At 44.8% G+C, this 22002-nt stretch overlaps 1 protein-coding gene and 1 long non-coding RNA gene across 6 annotated transcripts in view; one reads left to right on the forward strand and one right to left on the reverse strand.

Moving 5' to 3' along the window:
• ZNF385B (zinc finger protein 385B) overlaps positions 1-22002 on the reverse strand; it is a 1043801-nt gene that overhangs the window by 133441 nt on the left and 888358 nt on the right. The gene's annotated exons all lie outside the window — the stretch shown is intronic.
• LOC138285482 (uncharacterized) overlaps positions 7371-22002 on the forward strand; it is a 71767-nt gene continuing 57135 nt past the window's right edge. The window contains exons 1-2 of the long non-coding RNA XR_011201600.1: positions 7371-7522; positions 18683-18817. This is a non-coding gene — a long non-coding RNA (uncharacterized lncRNA). The remainder of the gene's footprint in view (positions 7523-18682; positions 18818-22002) is intronic.

Here is a 22002-nt window from a genome sequence, read left to right on the forward strand (position 1 = left end):
CCTACCATGTTGTCTTCTGGGGGGGCCACTCCTAGTTGGGTGGTCCAGGACCCCAGAGGAGAGGGCAGGGGGAGGGAAGCCTCACCCCTGGCCCTGGTCCAACCTGAAGGTACAGACCCCAGGTTGGAGGATCAGTTGCAGGTTAACATCCCTGCACTGGTGGAAGAATTGTGCAGGACTGCTTCTACAAGCACCCTGACAGTTTTTGACTCTGGGGGTGCCGCGTCTGCCGGGAGGTTACAGAGCCCCAGAGGGGAGGACCAGGGTCAGGTTGTCATCCCTGACCTGGTGGAAGAGAGAGTGGTCAAAGGGTGCCAGGCACCTGGGGCTACCACCCCCCACTCTCCACAGTCACAGTGGTTAGAGAGGCCTGAGGTCGGGCTCTCATCCCTGACAGTTGTCTGGGGCCACTGTGGCTTGCTGTCCTGGTGGACAGAGTTGCCCCTGGGGGGGGGAGGACGAGAGTCACACCCCGGGGGTGGAGTGGGCAACACCACTGTGTTGGCCCTGGTGGTACTATCTGCCCATTGCAATACATCTGTGAGCAAAGTAAAGTTAGGTGTTGCACAGATGGTGTCTGTAGATGTGGAGAAGGGTTCCCCATGGGTTAGCTTAGTGGGCCCTGAGAGTATGGACAGAGGGATCCAACTGGAGTCAGGAAGGCGTAGAACTGGAACATGCCCCTGCTGTTGTGGGCCTGGGTCCCTGTTCTATCGCCCCAATCAGGGAAGTACATCAAGATATTGATTGTTCTCCCCTGGCTTTAGGCTGGTAGGGGGTCGTGTTGGACTTTTGCTTATGCAGGGTCATCCCCAGTCTTTTTCGCCTCCTGCCTCCTATTTTTTTCTGACATGTTGCTGTTGGCTTTTCAACTCTGAGCACTTTACCACTGCTAACCAGTGCTAAAGTGCATATGCTCTCCTGTTTAAATTGTATGTAAGTGGTTCATCCATGATTGGCATATTTGAATTACTAGTAAGTCCCTAGTAATGTGCACTAGAGGTGCCAGGGCCTGTAAATCAAATGCTACTAGTGGGCCTGCAGCACTGGTTGTGCCACCCACATAAGTAGCTCTGTAATCATGTCTCAGACCTGCCCCTGCAGTGTCTGTATGTGTATTTTTACACTGTAAATTCGACTTGGCAAGTGTACCCACTTGCCAGGCCTAAACCTTCCCTTTCCTTACATGTAAGGCACCCCTAAGGTAGGCCCTAGGTAGCCCCAAGGGCAGGGTGCAGTGTATGGATAAGGTAGGACATATAGTAATGTGGTTTATATGTCCTGACAGTGAAATACTGCCAATTTCGTTTTCACTGTTGCAAGGTCTGTCTCTCTCTCATAGGATAATATGGGGGCTACCTTTAAATATGATTAAAGTGTAGATTCCCCTAGAGAGTAGATGGACATGTGGAGTTTGGGATCCCTGAACTCACAATTTAAAAATACATCTTTTAGTAAAGTTGATTTTAAGATTGTGCGTTTGGGAATGCCACTTTTAGAAAGTGAGCATTTTCTTGCTTAAACCATTCTGTGACTCTGCCTGGTTTGTGGATTCCCTGTCTGGGTCAGTTTGACAGTTGGGTTGTTTTTCACCTCACACCAGACAGTGACACAAAGGGAGCTGGGGTGTGATCTGCATTTCCTGATTAGCCATCTCTGCTAGGAGGGAGGGGTGGAGTGGTCACCCTCATCTGAAAGGACTGTGCCTGCCTCTGACAATGCTGTCTCCAGCCCCCTGGTGTGTGTCTGAGGCCTTGCCTGGGCAAGGCAGGATTTCACAAGAAGGTGTGAGTCCCCTTTGAAGAAAGGTGACTTCAAAGACTAAAATGGGTATAAGAAGGGCACCCAAACTTACAAACTTTAGAAACACTTCTGGAACCAAGGGGAACCTCTGCCTGGAGAAGAGCTGATAGCTGAGGAAAACGTGCTGCCCTGCCTGTGACTGTGCTTTGTGGAGCTTTCCTGCAGTGCTGCTTCTGCCAGAGTAAGAGGGCAAAGACTGGACTTTGTGTGCCTTCCATCTTGAAGAAGAAATCTCCAAGGGCTTGATGTAGAGCTTGCCTCCTGTTGTTGAAGTCTCAGGGATAGCAAAGATTTCTTCCTGCCAGCACCTGGAGTCTCTGGAGAGACCCCTACTCTGCTCTGTGGTGCCCTTCCAGTTCCTGGGACCCTGAAAGGAGAGGCTGGCAGCCTAAGGACAAAAATACACGCACCGAGCGCCGTGCGGAGAAAAGATCGACGCGAATCCGATCGCGGCTGAGAAAACGACGCGACGCCGGTTCCGCAGCTGAGAAACGACGCCGCAGGAAACGCGACCGAAAAACCGACGCCCGGTGCAGGAGAAACGACGCGCAGCATCGCTGACGGAGGCTGAGAGATCGCACCCTGCGCCGCGGGACTTTCGGATCGTCGTGTGGCTGGCTTTTTCAACACGCACCGCCGTTCCGAGTTGTTTTCGACGCACACAGCCGTGCAGGGTTACTTTCGACGCACACCGCCCGTGCGGGGTTATTTTTGACGCAAACCAGGTACATTTTCACGCTAGCAGCGCTAGTGTGGTGTTACAACTACCTAAAGACTTTTTTATTTTAAACCTTTAAAAAAATCATAACTTGACTTGTGTATGTTGGATTTTTGTCGTTTTGGTCTTGTTTTGTCTAGATAAATATTTCCTATTTTTCTAAACTGGTGTTGTGTCATTTTGTAGTGTTTTCATTAAGTTACTGTGTGTGTTGGTACAAATACTTTACACCTAGCACTCTGAGGTTAAGCCTACTGCTCTGCCAAGCTACCAAGGGGGTAAGCAGGGGTTAGCTGAGGGTGATTCTCTTTTATCCTAACTAGAGTGAGGGTCCTTGCTTGAACAGGGGGTAACCAGACTGTCAACCAAAGACCCCATTTCTAACACTATCCCTTCCATCTCTCTTGCTTCAGTTAATGTCGTGTCTCCTTACATGATAAATTTGGCAAAGGGGGATATGAATGAGGTTGGGACTGTATATGCTACTAAATATTTAATCATGTAGCAGCCCCACTGCTGTCACCGTCTTGCACTATGAGGGGCACTTTTTGGTAGTTACCTTTTGGAATGTTTGGGGTAGTCCTGCCTCTGTGAAAACAGGTATGTGTGGCTGGTTACTAAGCTTAATGTGTTGTGAAACTTGATGCTGTGCTTTGCAATCCAATTACCAATTGTGCTGCGAAGTCTGGTGCCGTGCTTCTGTCGCCCACAACCAACTTCATTCAACATACATGGTCAGACATGTACATCTATTCTGTTTCGTACGTGCCAACATGTATCATACCTTGATTCCTAAATGTCAGCATGGCCATGGTGTGCAGCCGTTCTCTGGCTATTGAAGGGGAAATGGCTTCCAGCTTTGTGGATGGCTTATGTTATTCTACTGGCAGGCCAGGGATATGGTTTTACAAGTACCAATGTTTCTTCAAATGTCCAAACATGTTCTCCTTGGGTGTCACTTTTCTGCTTATCTTATTACATGTTTAAGTATGGATGTTGCATTAGCAAGTGCTGGTGGTACCATTTTAGCTTCATGTCTATCATTTGTGGATGGATGGTAGGTTGGTGATGGTCTCCCTCTGTGTGTGTGTGTGTGTGTGCGCGTGTGATAGATGATGGAATGTGCGTTTTATATGACACCAGCTAGAACACTTCATACAACACTTGTGCCATTTCATAGTGCTGTACACAAAAATTGCTACTATTCCTAAAGTTAATGGTAATGAATCGTTTGACTTCTTGAGTATGGAAGTCTGAGTTGACCCTGCAGAGATTCGAACATTTGAAATGTGGATCACAGCATATGTCAGCATCAAGCACTATCTTGCTCAGCCATCTTGCTAATGTGGTGTGTGTGTATGCGTGTGGTGTATGTGTATATGCCATAAACCACATAACTCAGTACCCAATATAGAAACAAGTACAGAGCCAAATATTTTCATAATGTTCAATATCTATATAAAAAACACTATCAACTGCCAAACAGAGCAACGTAAGACATAATAATGTAGATCAGCTGCCAACAGGTTATCAAAGTTTAACTTTCCTTGGTATTCCCTATATTTCCCCAGATTGCATCCTATCTCAATATTCTGAAAAACCCTGATGTATATCTAGGGATTATTCTCTCTCCTACCTTTCTATTAGAATGATAGTCTCCTTTTACTCCAGCCTCTTCCTACCTCAATGCCTTTAAATATACCTTACTCTCTCACATAGCTCCCACCTTACTCACAACTATACTTCAGTAAAGTAACCATACCCCACCTTACAAACCACAAACCCTATTTCTGGGTATCCATTTCTGAAATACCTAACATTTTCTCACCTTGTAAATCACAAATGCATACTTCTTCTGTATAACTTCTCCTTGCAATCTCACAATATCTGACCTCCTCCATTCTATTTACTTGGTCATTTTTTCCTGCTTGCATGAAGTCACTCAAATAATTACACCTAACTCCTATTAACCTAACCACTCAAAACAAACTATTTATAACCACTGGTTTAACCACTAACTTTGGGTTACAAAGTAGCATGTTACCTGCCATAAAGTACTTTAGTGCCTTGTCAGAGGTAGCAAGCACTAAACAAAAACAATTCATGCAATGAATTTCACCCACCAGTATATTTCTAATGCCAAACTCCACTTTTTAATGCCGTGTTCCTAAGTGACTGATATTTTTATTTTGTTACCAGATATAAAAATAGTTGTAGTAGGATTGAGTGAAAAGCTATGAAGGTGAATGAAATGGTTCAAATGTAATCCCTTTCCATCTGTATCAATGTGTATTGCTGATGACGCAGGCATTGCCGCATGTCTAAAATATAAAATTCTCACTGAAGAAAACAGGTCCAAAGACTCCCTATGCTCCCCGGGAAGAAATGAAACCAACAGCTTGCCGACTGCCTTTGGTGTCCTAGGGAAGTTGCTAAACAATCCCCATGGACACCACATCAGTTGTGCAGATCGGAGCAGGAACCCCCTTGAGCTGGAAACCCACTCTCTACAGGAGTTTCCAGCTCATACTGTCTTCCAGCGGTTGACATTGGCTCCTCCCCCGGTGGCCACGTGAAATGCTGCCATGTGAGCTGGCAGGTCCACTGCCACCAGGAAAAAAGACCTAATAGCTTAATCTCATCCCTCTGTGTGATTTGTAACCGTGCCAATAACGGCACTGTTAAAAATGCACCATTTCAATTCCTTCTGTAAATTGACCTTAGTCTAATATTTGTTTAATGATAATTTTCCGTACATTTTCATATTATATTGCTAAAGTGCAGAATGTTAGAACATTGATTTGATTAAAAGTGATACTAAAAAGACATCAGATCTCTCCACCTCAGACATATTACAGAAGTTCAGGGCTTACATATTTCGTAAGCTAATTCCTTTCCCACTTTAAACCTGACTGAACTCACTTAGAAGAACTGTTGAATGTCTGCACGTGCCTAGCTCTTCCAGCACGCTGTGTCCCTGCACCCTATAATCATGCAATATTTCTGCCACGGAGAAGCTAAAAGTGTTCATCATTTTGTCAGCTCGGTCTAAAGGTAGAAAATTACCCTCATAAGCTTCAGAGATTTATGTTTTTAATTACCACCTATCTGCTCCACTGCCCTCCACATTGAAGAATCAATATACATAGCCTCCTATGGGGAAGTGTGCAATGTTTGCCAAAATTTGAGCCCCTTATTTTATTTGATGGACGTCGCATTAGCATTTAAAGCAGTTCCGGCGGTATGCAATAATCAGCATTTATTGTTTGAGTATGTCAACTGAACTGTTAACTATCGTTAGCAGGGCCGGCCTTAGCGCTAGCGGCGCCTTGTGCGACAATGTTTGTTGGCACCCCCCCAATGCCCACCTTCTCCATGGATTCCCTCACTACCACACTGTAAAGGTGCCCCCCAAGTCTCCATAACCACTGACTCTCAGATGCAGCGGCAGCTCCTCTGCTATGGCAGAGGAGTGTCGGCCCCCACGAGCAGCAGCTGCTGCAAAGCTTTAACAATAAAACAACAATAAACTGAGTTTATTATCGTTTTATTGTTAAAGGGGCGGGGCCATAGGGGATGACAGGGTTAAGTGGGAGTTCACAGCACTCCCCCTTAGTGCGCACGTATGTTTGGCCAGCCGTCTGGGGCCAGACAAACACACATGCACACTGTGCTCTCTCCAACCCGGCACAGTGTTGCCAGGCTGGAGAGAGTAGGCACAAGCTCCCAGTTTGCCTGGGAGCACCCAGCCAGGGTGCTCCAGCCAACTCTAATGCTGCTTGCATGCAGCATTAGGAATGGCCGCAGGGCAAGCTGGGAGCCTATGCCTCCAGTGACCAGAAAAGAGGAGAGGCAGGCGGGAACGTTTTTATTTTATTTTTTCTAATTGAATGTTTATTTTGGCCCTCCGCTGCGCCCCGCCCCTTCACCACGCAGCAAGTCGCGACTGCTCAGATGCATTTAATACGATTTGTAGCACCACTCATTCCAGTGTAGGGTGTCAGACCACTTTACATTGCACATTACACAGAGACAATCAATCATAGGTGTGTAAATCAGTGTATAAGAAATGTTACATAAGACAGAGCACTACAAGATGGAGGAGTCACATGCCTTCCACACTGGTAGGCTGTATAGTTTGAGTGCTTGGTCCGGAGAAGCACAAACTCAGAATTTAAAAAGTAACACCATGGTTGGGGGGGGCTCTATTTAATAACAAGAATTGATTAAACCCAATTAAACCCTTTTAGCAATATTAGGATAATGTAAAACTGAGGAAAAACAATAATGCTGTAATCTATACCTTGTGGAATGCATGCAATTCTTTGATGACAGTAAATAATTTACTGTTCCAAATTAGGATTTTAATTTATAAACTATAAGTAGCAAAAGGGCCCTTCTGACAAAAGCAGTAACCTGTTGACCTATCTGCATGGTACATGTTCTTCGCAGGAGGCATATTAACTCCCTGCCCTACCTTAAACCTTCCACTACAGAAAACTCCGATTTCTCTCCAAGCAGAACATTAATCTGCAGAGTTACCTTGACATTTGCCTGAAAATTGCTGGAGGCGAGAACGCCGCAGTAGTGGCTTTTAAAACTATAATATACTTGCAGACATGGTGCCCCCCACCAAAGTCAGCACCGGGTGCGGTGGCACCCGTTGCACCACCCTAGAGCCGGCCCCGACCGTTAACAGAGTGAATGAAACAGTGAGAACTAAACATAGGCACATCTGGTGAGAATTAATGTGCGTGGGGCTGCTTGCTGCCATGTGACTCTTTCGACACAACTGCAAGAACGGGTACGGAGGCCTGAATGGGACAGACTATCTCGAATTCAAGACCGATCTGTCGAACCAGTCTACAGTTAGTTGCAGTCCCGGACAGCAAATACGAATGAGGGGTCCTCTCCCCTGACAGGCACAAAAAGGACGGGCCTCTGAATGCATCAACAGATCATTTGCTGTCCAAGAAGAGGCCAGCGAGTAGGAAATAGCTGGTGAGCATCCTTGTTTTCTTGTGACTTAAAGGGAAGGGTCGTGGAGGAGGAGTTACAAGGTTGCCTTTCTGCTTTGCAGTGACATCTGTGTACATTGTTAACTCTTTACATTGCTACAGCTAGCACCTTTCTGACTCTGCAAAAGACAGGCCAGTCCTTACAAGGTGATCCAAGGAGAGGCTGGTAATATGCACAACTACTGCAACAACTACTTGGACTAGAAATAGGGCTTATTTTGATCTGGTGGTTGCCAGTCGAGGCCACTGGCACTCATTTTTGGGGACAGACACTCATTTTCTGCATTAGACGTTTACAGAGACAAGAAGGGGGGAAAAACACAAACGAGATAGAAGGAGGCAGAAAAAATGGAAAATAGGTCATAAAGAGAGAAAGCATAAGCCTGCAAACGTGAGATAAAGGGTCAGGGAGTGTCTAGTAGTGAATTAAAAGGCATAAGGTGGATTTAAGACTGAGCATCCTTGGTATTTGGTGAGTTTTGGACACCGGCACTCATTCTTTACAAATAAAGCACTGACTGAAAAGAACAGTATTTAGCATCAATGGAGATAAGACAAGCAACAGGAAATGAAGCAAACATAATATTAGCAATGGAGTCCAAAGCTCCAATTTGTATGTAGGATGGTACCGTGCAAGGTTTAACAGCATCTGCATATGAATCCCAATGCAATGCTGTAAGCTGAACAACCGTCCAGGTTGAGAGGCTGGTCGCATGCCCCAAGTGCAGGCTTTTGACCCTTGCAGTGTCTGTGTTCTTCACATCCTGCTGCAGAACAGGAATAGCCAAAGTCATGAAACTCACATTAAGAAATGCAAAACATCGGGAATGCTCTGTCACCGCACACCAACTGTATCATGACAATGAAGCCAAGTCAAAGTAAAACAAGCATTTGCAATGCAACGGGTCTCGCGTTTGCTCATGTTAGAGCTGATAGCGTTGTAAACTCCTAACCCGACTTTTCACCTATCGGCAAAAGTGCATTTATGTACGTAACCCGAAAAAGTGCAATTAACTATGTAAAGCGCTCGACTTCTGCCAAGCGAAATCGCACTAGTAAATTAGAGAAAAAGTAGTCCACGAGCTCGACAGAAAACAGTGAGCCTCGCATGTTTTCTGTACTTGGTCAATGCGCTCGAGGAGGGCTAGCCACCGGAAAAGGCATGACGTATGCATGCCTTCGACTAATGAAAGCAAGCAGATTTTATTAGGCAAGCCCACAAACCAATGAAAAACACTGACGTGACGTCGACAGGGCTTCGAGCCCTTTTCTAAACCCGAAAGCGTCTTGCTGCGATACACATGCGCGAGCGCATGCAACGCAGGCTCAACCCCAAAAATAAATAAATAAACAGGACCTTGCCTGATCCGTGGTGTACTCTGAAGAACACACTCATGGCTGTTGCGTCATGGTGAAATGTATGCATCAGTGCTGCCTACCTGCCTCAGGAAATGAGTTGCACCTACAATCTATATCCTCCGTGAGTCATTACATCTTGTGCATCTCTGCAGTTTGCTAACTGTGGTTGAAAGTATTTTCAGTTCATGGCAGTCTATTTCTTTTTCCCTATACATGCCTGGTGTTTCTCAAAGAGATTCCGGGCAGGTGTAAAATACTTTATGGGTGTGGATTTCTCTGCCAGGAGTATGGGAAATCCGCACTTATACTCAATGGGAGAGAGCCCTGGTTTGCCCTGGAAGCGTGGGAACACCCAGAAATGTTCATATGGGCATTCCCAATTTTCGATCCGGACCCTTTCCACTCCGTCTGGAAATGGTTGGAGATTTATTCTAGCACCTGACTGATGTAATTCCCCTTCCAGGATCGGAAGGGAATGATTTATCACTCTCATATTTTTTGGGGGTTGAGAAGGGATTTTTCCATGGGGAAAGTGTTTCCTTGCACAAAAATGTGTGCGTTTACACAGAGGGCTTCAGACTAGAAGCCTTCTGGAGATCTCACATCACATTCCCAGGCCTGCGCCTGTGAATGTGAGTCTGGCACACCTTTCGAGGCATACCACTGGGACTGGTTGTGAATTTCAAAAAGTTGTAAATCTGCACCCATACAGGGACTTGAAATCACGGGTGGAGATATACTACTTTTTCATGAATCCGGCTTAATGTGCTTATATTATGACAAAAATCAGCACTTTTTCAGCTTTAAACATACATTAGAATAAAGGAAGTACAACAATACTGCATTCTACCACCAGACTACAGTTACTTTCACATTAACAAGAGGAAAAAAACATAAAAGCTTCATAATTTCTCAATCAACATAATACAAGGTTAGCTTTCATGTCTCTTTGTAACGGTAAAAGATAGCTGAACCTTAATATGGCAAAACAAAATACTAAATTCAAAGTCTTGATAACTCGTGTGGCATACAATTACTAATCTTTTTTTAAATACCTTGTGGGGTAACATATACAAAACATTTCCTTCAAGGGCAAAACGGTCCCTTCCAATGCTTTGCAAGGTTTTCATCGAGTTACTCTCAAAAATTCCAAAGGTTTTATTCCGTTTATTAAATGCAAAACAGTGAAGCAATAATTTGAGAGGATCCCCCTGATGGATAAACTTAGAGAAACGCTGAGCTGGATGTTCTTGCCAAAAGGTAAGATCTACGCTATTTTATTTACTTCACAGGTAAAATTCTGAATAATTCTGACTAACTGTAAGAAAGACTGTTATTAGTTGTGAAGGATGTAAGTCCTTCACAATTACTAATTCCGCAAATTTCCATTTACTGATAACCAAGTACCCTAGAGTAGCATGTGATTCTCTTAGGCTAGCGTAGCAAAGCAGTCCAAGGACCCAGGGAAGGTGGTGTGGCCTAATAACCCAGTTTGCTGGTACACAACAACAACACTCAATAAATGTAATGAGTTGCTATGGTAGCACCCACACACATTCAATATGGCTGCTGAGGTGAAACAGAGGGATCAGCCATATACTCCTTTATGTGGTAAACAACATTTGGCTGTGGGTCAAAAATGGTGGCAGTGCTGGAAGAGAATGTCATGAATTGTGCACTTCACCCCAAAATGGCTGTCATGTATTACCTGGGTTGCTAGACACCTGCATCAGTGAGAGAATTGCATCTTTGCTCCTATTGGCCAACAAAAGCATAAGTGACTGAAGAATTATGGGATCAGTGCCTACTATTTTTGGTTTGTTTCCTGCTGTGTGTGAGAATTTGGATTATGGACAGACGCTTGACAGTGAGAAAGCATGCAGGCAATTGTCTTGCACACTCACAGTTTGCAGGAAGCCCATGGGAGTTCCAAAGTTCGGGGAAGGCGCTGGGCCTCGCTCCAAAGCGCTTCCATTTCGAATTCAAGAGGGGCGACTATAATTACATTTTAATTTGTTTATCATTATCCTAATTTTGGAATTCAAAGTTATGGAGGGTTTAGGCATATTCTCAATGTGAGCTACCAATTCAGAGGGTGTTCATTCATTCATGCTCTCTCCTCATTGACTTGGGTGCTGTGTGGGTAACATCAACTTCATTTAGATTTCCCTGTGTGACATGTGAGAAAACGATTTTCATGAGTTATTGTTTATGTATATTTATGTTATGCCGTGGCATTACGAAGGGTGACAATCCTGTATGGTGGTATTGCACTAGGGTATGGTGATTTGTATGTTTTGGCATACTTAACCGATACATTTCATCTAGAAATTTCTCACCACTATGGTACCTGATGCTTGTGTTATGTTACATACTTTTGATGTGCTTGATTGACATGTCATTCTGAGTACTTTTTTGCCTAACATCATTTTTTAGGTCTCCTTCCCAGCTGTACCCACCCTTCTACCCTTCCACCCACCTAGCCACTCTTTCCATCTAGGTTGATATCTGTTACCGGAGACAGTGCTGCTGGAAAGTGGGATTCAGGGTGGTGCTGATCCTGAGGATTCCAAACAACAACTGGGACAATAAATGTCAGTTTCTTTTCTTATGAACAGGAAACGTATGTTATTATGAATGCACTACTAAATACTACACATTAAATTACAAATGTGAACAATCAGGTAGATGAAAATACCCTTGGTGACACCCCCAGGATAGTTTACACTCCAGCATGCCCCAAACCCGCAGTCCAGAGCTTAATTTGTAAATAAAAAGGTGCAGGTGCCAAAAGCCCTCCTCTTTAACATGCGCCTGCTGCAATTAAATATTTGAACACGGAATACTGAGGCGGCGTAATCCTAAAGCCATCTCGGGCCTTTTCTATCCATATAAAGCCACTACCTGCCCCTTCAGATCACTCTTACCACTTTCTACTTTCTCCCTTTGTGACGCTTTTTCATTTTTCCCTTCCTCCGTCTTTCCCATATGTGTCTTTTGCTCGCAGCAAATGCTTGAGGCAGAAGAATAAGCCCCGGCCCTCAAAAATAAGTGCCCATGCTCAGCACCGGAAACAACAAGCACAAACTAAGCACTGCCGCAGTCACAATTCTTCTCCTCTATACCTGATTTAATTACACAATATAAGGGGGTATCAGTATCAACAATGCAGGCCTACTGTCTTTGTCAGAGTGTCACTACATTAGTAAAAGCAGAAAACATATTATATTCTACCACCTCAACATCATGAATATCAATGGGGATAGCGACAGAATTCAATAATGCAAACCCTTGCAATGCAACCAACAACAGTATCAATAAAGCATTGCATTAAATAACATGTGCAAAAGTTTTATTTTTACATTTATTATCCCTGAACTCTAAAGCCCATGTGCAAAAGCACTGTCTCTGGAAGGACTTAAAAAATGTTAATGTTCTCCCAAGATCAGGGATCCAATGGCAAAGGAGACTTAGGGCAACCTCAGAAAACCAGTTCTAGTGGGTTGCTGAGTTTCTGCAACCCCTCCAAAAACTCTAAAAAAAATGTTGGTGGTGTGCCATCCCTTTTGAGGCACAAAAGAAGAGCGATATGCAAATTTCTGCCCCCCTGCAGTGGCATGATACATGATGAGTGACTTTGCCTCTGTATTCCCCAAGGTTATTTCCTTTTCTGTAAATTTAGCCTCACTTTTTTTAAAAGGCCGGGTACCCTGCTCCTTTGATGGGGCACCCAGCAAGTGACAATCCTGGCAGCCTTGTGGGGAGCCCACTACTGCACTGACTGGTCAAGTCTTCTAACCGGTACAGCTGTCGTGTGCTGGTGCAGAGCCCGCATCCTGTTCTCTCTCCCTCAGCCAGAGGTTGTTGTGGCTAGGGCGGGGGGGCTTCTATGTGCTAGGTGCCTTCAGCATATCCTAGACACATCCATAGGGAGCAGGGAAGGACACTGAACAATGCTCCCAGGTGTTTGCTCCCCCAAGGAGTGTCTTGGAGAGGAAGAGCAACCGTGCTCATGAAATCAATGACGGTGTGCCAAACCCTGGGCCCCAGCCTACCCTGACATTAGTTTTCGGAATTTGCAGAAACGAGCCAAGTGATTTGTTCTCTGCCCATTCCTCTCAAGAGACTGAGAATTCTACAACTGTTTCTCTAGCTCCTTAAGGTTGATTGGCTTCATTCTGGGGATGTTTTGCTCCTAGTAGCTGGCTCTATCCACCAGGAGCATTCTCTTCAGGCATCCTGACCTCTAAGTGTTACATTTTTGTTACAGCTCTTGAATTTGCAGATCCTTTGCCAGACCTGTCCTCTGCCTTGGCTCCTGATGTTTTACCCTGTTTGAGAGTGTCTTCCTAGAGCCCCTTCACAGTCAACAAGAACAGCATCCTCTGTACTGCAGTCTCCAAGTGACACAACCTTATGGCTAATTGTATGCCCCTTTGTGTCACTGGAGTCAAGGGCTAGTGCAAAGACATCTCAAGGGAACCGTCCAGAGTCCCCCACATGTGTATCCCCCCCACACTGTACCTCATGGTGAATATGGCGGCCAGCGCCACAGGAAGAAGAGGGACCCATCCTAATCCTGGGTGCCAGCAGGAGTCAAAGTTTTTCAGTCGATACTCTCAGTGGGGTCAGGTTACCTTTCATTCCAGCTGGGCATTCTTTCACTTGTATCGTTCCCAGGTTCAATGTCTTCTCAGTTTCTCTCTGCTGTGCAGGGGTGCTTAAGCGAGGAGGGAAAGTTCTGGCAGATAGGAACCGCTGCCTATTCCTAGGATGCCACATATTCATTCAACCCTTGCCCCAGTTCTCCTGCAAAGCATTCTGGCTGGCTTTCCTCCTTTGGGCTTGGGCTTTCCAAGGCTAGGTGCAACATGAAGAGTTAATTGGCAGATGCATATTTTCCTCCCCACCCCATACTTTGCCGTGGAACTGAGTCAAGCACTTTAATAGCTCTTTTGTATGAGGAGGCCTTTTCTCCTCCTGTCAGCAAGAACAGTAATTAACTTGGCTCAGTTGGGTGGTTACAAAGGCCTGGAAACCAATTATGGCTGAGCCAGGATTATATGACAATTCTTAAAGTGCCATGTGAAGAACATTTATTACACAAATGACAGTGGATCTTCACTCTGTGTACCTGCTTACCCTAAAATTGATACCTGACCAACCTGTGTGGTGTTGCAGATTCTGGTATAATGCAGAGAGCACACATCTTTCCGTAAGCACTACAGACCTACATTTTGAATGCTAACTCACACTATAAGGCCTACACCATGCCTGCACCAATCCCTAAATAGTCCCTTCTGTGACAGATCACCTGTATGCAGATATCAGATTGATTCCAATGCTTTGCAAGGTTCCAAGATTGTAGTCTCACACTCTCAACCTGCAAACATTTGAACATTCATGTGCTCACATGTTTGTGTTTAGCCAGCCTAGAACTTCTAACCCTAACTGTGCAGCAGCGGATCTTATCATAAAAGGCAGCTAGCACAGTATTCCCATTTGAACAGAATTTAAAGTGAGTGAGACTCAGTGAGATTCACTCACAGTAATACATTTAAAACCTCCTCGGCCAATAGTGAAAAATCCAGTAAGTATTACAAGTTACACTAAGGAATTGGCACACACCCCAGGCCTCTGTAAGAAATGGTTAGGATTCTTACTATTGCCCGTAAGCAAGGTCAATGAGTAAATCTTACAGTACCAAAATTGCATATCAAAGTGGCACTGGTTACAAGGGGAGGAACAATTAGCTATGATATTCATAATCTCTTTTGGTCCAGACTAAATGTCACTGTAAATGGTGTACACCCTGAATATCCATTCCAGAATATCAATGGGATGCAATATTGAGGAAAAAACATTGAAATGAAATGTTGAGAGGTAAGGAAGTCTATATTTTCTATACATAGCACCACATATATGTACCTACGCCATACATATATCTTCAAAGTGCATAGATGTGGAGTTAGAAATAGTAAATGTATACTCCCTACATACACTTACTTTCGATATTTTGTTCCTCATTATTCTTGTACTATAATATTCTGGGGGTCAGCAGTACAATCTTTGTAAACAGGAGGTTGGTGGTTTGTTGCAGCTGCAGTAGTTTAGTGTTTTAAACCAGGCTGAATTAAATATATGTGTAAGGTATCTGTGTTTGGTGACCCTAGAGGGTTATCAGAATTTACAGATTTTCAAAGGTTTTGGATTTTGAGAAAGTTTACTTGCACCAAATAAGAAATCACAAGACACTAGAAATTGCAGAGCGAGTGTGGTTTAAATATCTTGCATACTTAGCTAGAATAGAAGAGGGCATTTTGAGGCTGGAAAATACTTTGCCAAAATACTTAATATTGCCCTGGGTGTAGATCCTGTGATATATTGGCTTTGGTGTTGAAGTTAATCTTTTAAGTGGAAGCTGCCCCTCTTTCATTCATCTTTTATCTCTACCATTTCTTGTTTCGTGATCTTATTTTGTTTCATGTTTTTGATCATGCATGCAAATTCCATTTTGTTTCGGAAAACGTTATATATATATATATATATATATATATGTGTTTTAGTCAGTCACAGCCATTAACACCATAGAAAATGTTTATATTAAGTTGGTACCCTCTGATTGACTAGTGGAAGTACTGCAGGTGCATCAAACGGGATATAATATAGATGATGGGTGGCCTCAGTTGGTGTCGCACTCAGACTGAAAGTAGAGCCATGCACCAAAATAAAAGTGACCCATTAGTGATTTAAAATGCTAAAAAGTGGCCCGTGTTTGCAAATCAGGGCAGTCTTGAACTTGTAAAGATATGCTACATAAGTGGTTTGTAAGGCATGGAAGGCTGCATAGATATCAGGTTGCTGTCGGCAATGTTTTTCTAATGCCAGGGAAATCAACAGTAAAAACCAACCCAGCAGACCATAAAACAGGCCCATACCCTGCCCTGCCAGCCCAGCCCATTGGCAGTGCATGATTGCCCTATAGGCCCTGACCTCAATTTACTTTAGAAAAGCTCCAAACTCCCATTAACATTATTTTCATATATAGCTGAATTCAATAAAATAGTTTTTTATTTGTGTATTTGTGAATGAATGCCTGTTTCTGTATTTTTGTATATTGTTTTGTGGTTCAAATCATTGAAATTGCTTAGGCCGTTTCCCTGGATTTAAATAATGACTCAGTGGGGATCTTAAAAACCACTGCTCTAAAGTATTCATGAAATAATTATTTTCGTAGTATGACAAAGGTTACCACTTTAAAGCCCCTTCCCATCAAATCATTACTCGAGATGCAAATCTGAGTTGGATTCTAACAATGTATTACATATCTTTCTCTAAAATGTTCGAGAAATGGGAACATCCAGCCCATTAAACATCCTGATGTCAGCAGAGGTGAGAACCAATGTCAATGAAAATAGCACTTTGCAACCTATTCTAAAGCAAGCTAATGCAGGAGTAGTTTGTTCAGTGGATAATGGCTTGCTCTTGTTGCATGTGATGTATGTGATATCGAATATCGGACAACTTATCGGGAGACAATGACAGGGGTTCCACTTGTAGTATAGTTTAGAAACTAGAGTTGCTACTTTTTGTTCAAACACGTCGTTCACCATACTATAGGAAGCTTTCTCCAAAGTCGCACAATTGGTCAGAATGAGATAGCAATGATATGCAACCTCAGTGATCAACCAATGATGTATCTAGTTCCAAACACAAAATATAAATGTATGACCCTGTAGTTCAGGTGATAATTTTTAACCCAACCAAATCAAGCCAACTCCAGAAGGCTTGGGTCAAACCAAGACCATTGGTAGTCATGTGTAAAACATATTGATTCTAATTTTCTCAATTGTAATTGTTGGGATAACATGGCTATTGCAAGTTCCAACACAATCAGGTTGAGGAATACATCTGACATCATTAATCTGCTGAAGGTTTTAATGCATAATTAATGGGTAGGTTTTTGTGCCATAAATCCTAGATATTACAATGGAATTCTCAAAACTAAGGAATTACCACCACAGACAGCGACCCCCTTGCATGCTATCTTGTTCTCTTCCCTTGTCTGTGGAATTCAAACCAGTCTAGTAAAGTAAGATATTTAGAGAATATATTAGATGAAGCGCTATCCTTTCCTGGGCTCTATGGTCCGCTGGGGCATATCAATCCACCAGCAGTTGGAGAAGAGCACGGGAGGTCTCTGCATACCCTCTCCAGCAATACAATCTAGAATTTCTGAAAAAAATATCAGTCCTTAAACATCAAGCACCCTGCAGTGCTAAAATATGTTATATCTGCGGGGCATAAAAGAAAAAACACAGAAAATGAGTCATCGCGAGCCCAGCTGCTTTCATTTTCGAAATACAAGCTCATAGGTCTCCAGCAGAACTTTTATTAGCCTTGTCATTCGTGAAATGAAAGGCAAATATTGTGTGGCAAAATAAAAAATACACAACTTTATGCCTTCTTGCATCTTGGATTAATTAACATCGTACTTAATTAAAACCACAAACCACTAATTAAAATAACAAATAAAACAAATAAAAAATGTTAAAATTTCGCAAATAGGTTTAAGAGATATACAGATAATTTAAATAACTTTGGCAGGCAAAAGCTTTTGAATTATACAGGGGCATAACTGAATGACTTTCGCACAGATTTAAATCTGCATATATGTAAATTTGTTGACGAAAACACAGATGGTGGGGCCAGACACAGTGCCCTGTTTGTTTCTGTTACATAGTCAGTGTTTTGTTTGTGTTTGTAAATGTGTTTTAACTACAGCATTAAAAAGTGCGTTGGTGTTTTACCTGTTTCACAACGTAATTTGGGGACCCAAGTATTTTTTAATTTATGTTTGATATTCACGAAATGTGGGTGTATATTCGAAAGTTGAGTCAATTAAATGTAAACCTACATCAGTAAGGGGTAATTTTATTTTAGAGTGAGTATACTTAAAGGGTCAGACTGTGGGTGTTTCTTGGTGGTACCCGCTGTGAAAAATTGGAGAAAGTAGAGGTATTAAAAAACTTTTGCAGGTAGGTTTGGGTATTCAATGTGGAAACACTTCAGAGATTGATGGGGATGTCTGCCATCAGCATTCATTTCTGTGGACCAGGGCTCTTGCCACTTTCCTACGGACAGCAACCCCGAAACCCCAATCATGATTTTTCCTGTCTTTTTTGACTCACATCATCATGCATGTTGCTTTATTACAATATGTTATGTCAATCCGTCACACTTTAGTCCTATTAAATGATTGTCATAACTGATACACTGCGGCATCTATGGCTAGTCTGCTAGGGTCACCTGTCTGCTGCCTTAGCCACACACCCCTGTGGTTCTAAAGACCCATGTAGCTTGATACAGGGAGCCACCAAGCCTCTTTAGCTTTGGCAGATTGCTCCCAGGCAGTGCTTAATTTGAGCCAGTGGTTTCTGGTGCAGGGACCCGACACTTATTTTTGAGGGCCGGCACTTATGTTTCTGCATCAATCATTTAATGCAAGCAAAAGACACATATGGCAAAGACGGAGGAAGAGGAAAACGAAAAAGCATCACAAAGGGAGAAAGCTGCAAGAAAGAGCTAAAGAGGTAGGGAGTGGTTGTAAATGAATTAAAGAGGCCTGAGATGGCTTCAGGATTACACTGCCTCAGTAGTCTGTGGTCACGCATTTAATTGCAGTAGCCCTGAGTTTCAGAGGAGAGCTTTGGACTCAGCATGTTTATATATATACAAATTAAGCACTGCTCTCAGGCCTGACTTAAGTTTGACTGACTCGCAGGGGCATGGAGAGTCTGGCATTCTACCTGTGATGACTGCTGACCATTGTAACCTCCTTCCAGTTCCTCCACACAGCACCCAACCTGTGGGAGCAGGCCAGAATCATGGACATTGATGATCTTTGATGCCGGGTGAGGTAATGAGAACTTATTCTTTGTTGTTTCACTGTATTGCTCGTTTGCGACCTAGTAGTCTGTGGTGTGACTGAAGCCTCAGCAAACTTGCTTCCAAATCGGCACACCAGTGCTGGAAGAAGGGATTGTCAATACTGGAAATGGCTGGTGGCTTCTCTAAACAACTTTGGGTATTGGGACTTATTTGTTTACAAGTTAACCACAGAGAAAAAAAATTTCCCCATGGAGAGGAAAACTAAAGAAGCTTTAAAGTGCAAATGCACTAATGACGTTATAGTTACACAGGAACTAATGTACACCATTTTCATATGTATAAATAGTAAAGCACAACTGTTAGCAATGGGGTCTTTGGTTGGCAGTCATGTTACCCCCTGTCCAAGCAAGGACCCTCACTCTAGTCAGGGTAAAGGAGAATCACACTCAGTTAACCACCGCTCACCCTTTTGGTAGCTTGGCACGACCAGACAGGCTTACTTCAGACACAATGTGTTAAGTATTCATACCAACACACACAGTAATACAGTGAACCACTACAAAATGACACAATACAGGTTTAGAAAAATAGTAAATGTGTTATCTAAATAAACAAGATCAAATACGATAAAAATCCACAATATACAGTTAAATATGAATTTTGCAATTAAAAGTAAGGAAACAGGCTGGGGGGGCGTGGCTTGGCCTCCAAGCAAGATGGCCGCCACTTCGTGAGGCTCTGCTAGGCATCGGGCCTTTTTTATTAATTTATCCTGCTGGGGGGACGTGAATAAACCGAATTTCAGCCCTGGGGCCCCTTGAGGCCCGGTGAGCTGCCGGAGGACGTCTGCAGCTGGCGGTATCCTGTGGGGGCTGCTGCTGGCCGCCTCGGCCTGCCGAACCAGGCCTCTGTCTGGGCGCAGCCTGCGGCTGTTGGGCGCATCAGCGGGGGCCCTCTCAGCATTGCTGGTGGGCCTTTGGGGGTGCGGTGCAGTTGTGGCTGCGGCGCCTGAAGATTGGGGGGAGCGCGGTGCTCTCCCCTCTTGGGACTAGATCGGCGGCTGATTCGGGCCATGGTCCGTTTGGTGGCGGGCGCGCCGGTGAGCCCCGCAACCTGGGCCTGCCGGATTGTCTGGGCTGCCGGGGCCTGGCCCGCCCTGGCCTTTGGTGGGCCTGTTGGTGCTCCTGGATTGGTGGGGCCAACTCTATCGGGTGTGGGACGGTCTGGCCGACTTTGGACTGAGTGGCGGTCGGGCGCTCGACTACACGGAAGGAGGTGGAGGTGAGCGGCGGGTGTGCCACCATTGCGGATCCGGAGTCTGGCAGGCTTGGGGCCGCGGGTGTTCTCCCTTGGGCCAGATTGCAGAGTGTGATTTTCGCCGGCTAGGTCGGGCCGGGGGGACAGACGAAGGCCATGGGCAACGGTGCACGCTGCAGACATTACTTACCCCTGGCTGCTGACATTCTGCAGGAGACTGCGTGGCCTTATTGTGTGCTGTGGCTGGGCGAGAGCTCACCTGGCTTGTGGAGCTGGGTGGCTCTGTGGAGCTGGCCCATTATTTGCTTTCTCCGAGTCGCTGAGGTGGTGAGTCGTTTGGAGGGACACAGCGCTGATTGGCGGAGATATCTGGAGATCCTGAGATGGGCCTGGTGGCCTAGACAGTTGACTTATGTTGCTTCTGGGTACCTGGAGCTGCCTTGCATGTGGCCTTCTCCTGACCTGATGTCTTTTGCATGGTGAAACAGAGCTTGTGCTTTATTCGTGCTCTGTTGGCGGTCTGATCATGGGCAAGTCAGAGCGGAAACAGGCCAAGCTCACCTTTGACGGAGGAAAAAAGAGGGGTGGTGCCTCTGCTCCTCCACTTAGTGAAGGGCCTGCTGAGGAATGAGCCTCGGAGACCTTGATTAAGGCTATGTTCCTTGACCTTAAAAGCAGCCTTGCAGGCACTGATGTTAAGTTGGATCATCTGACGGCGCAGCTAGATCGAATTAAAGCCCGGGTGGACGATCACGATACTCGGCTTGACCATTTGGAAGCGCGCACCTCGGAGCTGGGGGATCAACGCGCCGGTGATCGGGAGCAAATGGTCCAAATGGAGCGGGGGCTTTAAGTTATACAGAATAAAAATGAAGACTTGGAGGCTCGGTCGCGCCGCAACAATATTCGTATAGTGGGTCTCCCGGAATCTACAGATATGGGCAGAATGGAAGAATTTGTGGAGGTGATGTTGACAGAGCTCTTTCCCGGAGAACATTCCCGGATACTGGTGGTGGAGCGGGCGCATAGGTCTTTGGGCCCTCGGCCCCCGCCTGGCACCCCACCTCGTCTAATCATCGCACGTCTACTGAACTACCGGGATAGAGACACTGTCCTTAGGCTGTCCAGGGAGCGGAGACCAGTGGTCTACGAGAACAATGAGTTGAATATTTTTCCGGATTATACTCCCACTGTGCAGGCTGCGTGCCAAGTGTTTCTGTCAGTTAAACGGACCCTGAGCCAAACTGACGCAAAATTCTCCCTCATCTATCCGGCAAAATTGAAGGTGCAACATGGTGGTAAACTGTTCTTTATCACAGACCCAAAGCTTGCGGCTACGTTTTCCAGAACGATGCCTAGGAGGTCGGCGGTGGCGGTCCCGAGTGCCTCTGGGCCTGAACATGCAGACTTAAGTGATACTGACTAGAAAGAGAAGGGGTGTAGCTTCCTGGGGCTGTTCATCTTTCTTGATAATTGCTGGGTGTCACAGTGTTGTGGTGCTGCCCTATTGATCCCCCCATTGTTTTGCTTTTGGATGGCCCTCCCCCTGTCTCGTTTGGAGTAGCGGGAGGGATGGCTCAGCCCTCGCCCCTTGGATGAGTCCTGTTTATCTGATGCATTTTGAAAAAGGGATTACTGATGATCTGTGGGTGGGCTATCTGCTTTGACCCGGTTGGGGCGGTCTGCGTGGGTGGGGGGTGTGCATGTTTTTGTTCTGGATTTCTATTCATTTCCTGTTTTTCCCTTTGGGGCTGCCTGGCAGGGTGGAGCGCTGTGGCTATGTTATGTTTGTGCTCGATTGAGTTATGGTGCTGGGGAGTGAGACCTTTGTTGGATGTCTCATTTGGAATATGCGTGGCTTGAATGATGACCGCAAGGTGCGCCTTATATCAGCTTATATTAAGCACCAGGCAATAGATATATGTATGTTGCAGGAGACCCATTTAGTGGCCGATA

Source organism: Pleurodeles waltl, chromosome 3_1 (assembly GCF_031143425.1).
Source record: "Pleurodeles waltl isolate 20211129_DDA chromosome 3_1, aPleWal1.hap1.20221129, whole genome shotgun sequence".
Lineage (NCBI taxonomy): Eukaryota > Metazoa > Chordata > Amphibia > Caudata > Salamandridae > Pleurodeles > Pleurodeles waltl.